The sequence below is a fragment of the Solanum verrucosum genome, unplaced genomic scaffold (assembly GCF_900185275.1).
Source record: "Solanum verrucosum unplaced genomic scaffold, falcon-dt-bn FXZP01000224.1, whole genome shotgun sequence".
Taxonomy (NCBI): Eukaryota; Viridiplantae; Streptophyta; class Magnoliopsida; order Solanales; family Solanaceae; genus Solanum; species Solanum verrucosum.
The window spans coordinates 604439-608876 of record NW_026020410.1 but is presented as its reverse complement, the minus strand read 5'-3'; positions in this window follow the sequence as shown (position 1 = coordinate 608876).

Here is a 4438-nt window from a genome sequence, read left to right as displayed (position 1 = left end):
CCTGCGATATTTACCATCTTTAGTATTCTTCACTAACCTCTGTGGAAAAGGTGGTGGAGGTCTAGGTATGGGAACCACTTTCTGAGGTATCTCCACTTCTTGTTCTATCACAACCTCTGACTCCTCTCTAACTTTCACCACATCATCTTCTTTTCTATTCTCAACTTCCACCACAGACGGTATAGGTGAATCTATGGTTTGCTTACCTCCTCGAGTGGTAATTGCCATACAATGTCCATTATTCTTTGGATTCTGGATGGTGTTGCTTGGAAGAGTGCCAGGTTGATGCGGGTTCACTGTAGTAGACAACTGCGTCATCTGCTGCTCTAGATGCTTTATTGACACTGCATGGGCGTCAACCTTTTGACCAATACCAGATAAGTCGTTTCTCATCTCTTTCACATTCTCATCAGTCGCATCAAACCTTCTCATCATCTTATGCAGCATATCTTCGATACGCGTCATATTACCTCCAGCTTCCCTAGCATCAGATTCCCGATTTCGAGGGGGAACATAGGGTCCAACCCGATCGTTTCTGTTGCCATAGTTGTTCCTATTATAGTTGTTGTCGCGATTGAAGTTCCCATCTCGGACATAGTGACCCTCTCGGTTGTAATTTCCATAGTTTCGACCTTGGTTCCCTTGACCTTGGCACCAATTTTCCATGTTGGATCCTTGGGCGTTTGGTCGGAAACCCCCCGTCTGATCGTTCACCGCATAAGTGTCGTCTTCATAGTAACACTCCTCAATTGGTGGTGGAGTTCTAGTTAAGTAGTTTACAGCATTTACCTTTTCTGCTCCTCCACTCACATGCTTCAATACCAACCCCAACTCTGTCCTCATCTTAGCCATCTCCTCACGAATATCATCTGCAGAGTTAACAGTAGCATTATGAACAACAAATGTGTTTCTCCCAGTATCTGACCTCCTAGTGCTCCACACTTTATTGTTGCGAGATATCCTCTCCAATTTTTCAGCAATTTGTGTGTATGTACAATCACTATATGAAACTCCAGCAATAGTGTCAAGTACTGCTTTATTTTTATCATCCTGTCCTCGATAGAAATATTCCTTCAGTGACTCATCGTCAATACGGTGATTTAGGACACTTCTTACGAAAGCAGTGAATCTGTCCCAAGAGCTACTCACAGACTCTCCATGTAATGCCACAAAATTGTTGACCCTATCTTTGTGATTGAGGTTCTTAGACACTGGGTAGTACTTTGTTTTAAATACCTCTGCTAGTTGGTCCCATGTGAAAATTGAGTTATAAGGAAGCTCAGTGAACCATACTGCAGCATCGCCTGTCAGTGACAGAGGGAACACTCGTAACCCAATGACGTTCATATCCAAGTCTGGTCTACCTACACAACTTTTGCAAACCACCCTAAGCTTGGCTAAGTGAGCATGTGGATCCTCCGATGGTGATCCTGAAAATAAGCCTCTTGCTGTAAGCATCTGCATCAACCTACTAGTCACCACAAATGTGTGCCCTGGAGGTAGAGGAGGTAGGACGATGGGTCCATCGGAGTCTGCTATGTCGATGTTGCCCCGATATTTGTCATGGTGTTGTGGGCCTGGTGGACCATGCACTCTCACTACATCTCCCAATTGATTTTTAGCTAGGCCCCAGTTTTTCCCACCAACTACTCTTGGCTGCTGTAACTCAACTGCTTCTTCTAGATTTCCTCCGATAGGATGAACTGGAAGTCCTTGATTGTTCATTCTTCGCAAAGTTCTGTTCAACTCTGGATCGTACGGAGTCAGTGGTTCGCCTTGGCTCCGTGTACTTGGCATACACTAGAGTCCGAACCTGAGAGAGACAAAAACAAAGAAGAAAAAGTAAAATTAGGAAATATTTGACTAACGTTCAATATTGTAGTTAAAAGTAAATCTAAAAGCCAGATTCCCCGGCAGCGGCGCCAAAATTTGATACGCTCAAATTACACCTCCTTTCAGAAGCATAAGCGATCGTTATCAAGTAAAGAACCCAACTTGTAGGTTGAGATCGATCCCACGAGGAAAATGGTTTAGACTTTACTTTTAACCAACAATTATATTCAATTAGTCAAATTATTTCCAGAAACAGGTAATAAAAAGGGGGGTTGTGCTTGTGTGAAACAAATAGTAAGAACTTAATAAGTAGTCAATAATTAAACTCAACTTTGGTTGTTATGAGGATAAGAGAAATAACTAGGGTATACGTGTTCCCCATAATCTCATAACGCAGTAATCCTAGTAATAGCAATCCTTTTCTAGTGTATTACATGCAAAGTGATAAGTTAGGTATCTCTAAATCCTTAGTCCGGCATCTAGAGAATTTCACCCCGCACCTTGGTCCGGCTACGTGTGTATAATTTACTAACCCTTACCTTTACCTCATATTAGACATCATAATCGATGTTTGGCTTAGTTATTACTTCGCACAAATCGACACTAGCCTATTAGATAGTATCACACTAAATCTATGTTGATAATTATTTTCTTGTTAATTACCTCCTTGGTCCGGCAAGTAGTAACAAGGCGAGTTCTAACGTTGGCCACCGTTAAAACGACTTCTAAACGAAAGAATTATCAATGCATGCAAAATACTAGTCAAGAATTGCTTATTTACTATTCATACTTTGTTAATTGATTATGGTTCCCACAACCCTAGTTGTGGATTTAGTTACTCATATTAGCAAGAACACAATTCATAATTGTAGATGAAGAAATCATGAACTTACGTAAAGAGAATAATAAACCCAGAATATTAACTTGAATTGCAAAGCCAAAATCTTCAAAACGAACTTGGGAAATCAATAATTGCCAGGGTTGCAAATTAATCTCCAAAGTTACAAAGCAAAAATAGAATAATAGTGTCTAACCCCCAAAAACGAGGTTTACATGTCCTATTTATAGAAAACAAATCCTGAATAAAAAAGGAAACAAATTAAGGAAAGTTTTGTTCAGGTACGCGTCTTCGATCCACGAGACTGACTTACGGACCGTTGATGGATCTACGGTCCGTAAGTCCCTTCCGTCACTCGAGACTTAGAAAATATTTCAGCATCCAACAATCAGCTTCTCTGAAGCAAACGACGGACCAGCAGCACGGACCGTAGATCGACCTACGGTCCGTCAATCCCTTCCGCGCCTGAACACCTTTCCTGCAAAACATGATAAAACACATAAAAACACAATATAAAAAGGCCCTAGACACACACAACTTGAAAGTGAAATGTATTAGAAATACCGTAAACTCACGGTATATCAATCTCCAAAAAATAGATGGATTATAGCACACGAAAATTGGTAATACGGGAGGCTAACCCTCTTTGGGGATCGTTTGACCTTGAAAATGGGGTGGTTTAGCTGTCGGGACCATCCGGCTCCATAGGTTAGGTATTTACAAACATCCATGGAAAATTTTGACAAAAAAGAAGTCAGAAATCACCAAACAATACGTGGACTATAGCACACGAAAATCGGCAAAATGGGGGTTTATCGTTCTGGGGCTCGTTTTACCTTGAAAATGTACTGGTTTACCCGTTGGGACCAACCGGATCCAAAGCTAAGTCTTGACGGACATTCAGGAAAAGGTTTGGCAAAAAATACGTCGAAAATCCAGATCACCAAAAGATCTATGGACTATAGAACACGAAAATCAGCAAAACGCAAGGTTTACCCGCTCCGGGGATCGTTTGACCTTGAAAATGGGACAGTTTTCCCATCATGACCAACCGGCTCCATAGCTAAGGTCTTGACGGAGGTCCATAAAATTTTTTGGCAAAAATGACGTCGGAAATCCGAATCACCGAAAGATCCATGGACTATAGCACACGAAAATCGGTAAAACAGGGAGTTTACATTATCCGGGGATCATTTAACATAGAAAATAACTGGTTTACCCGTTGGAACCAATCAGATACATAGCTAAGTTTTGTAAGGATGTCTAGGAATTTTTTTGGCTAAAAGGCGTCGAAAATCTGGATTACCAAAATATCCATGCAATATAGCACACGAAAATCGGCAAAAAATAGGGGGTTTACCCGCTCAGAGGATTATTTGACCATGAAAATAGGCCGGTTTATCCTTCTGGACCAATCGGCTCCATAGCTAAGGTCTTGATAGACGTCTACGAAATATTTCGGAAAAAATGATGGCGGTAATCCGGATCACTATAGCATACTAAAATTGGTAAAATGGGGGGGGGGGGGTTTACGTGCTCCGAGAGTCTTTTGACCTTCAAATTGGGCCAGTTTACCCGTCGGAGATCGTTTGACCTTGAAAATGTGTTGGTTTCCCTATCGGGACCAACCGAATCCATAGCTAAGGTTTTGACGGATGTCAATGAAAATTTTTGGCAAAAATGACTTCGGAAATCTGGAACACCAAATTATCCATGGACTATAGCACACGAAAATCGGCAAAACGGGGGGTTTACCCACTTTGGGGA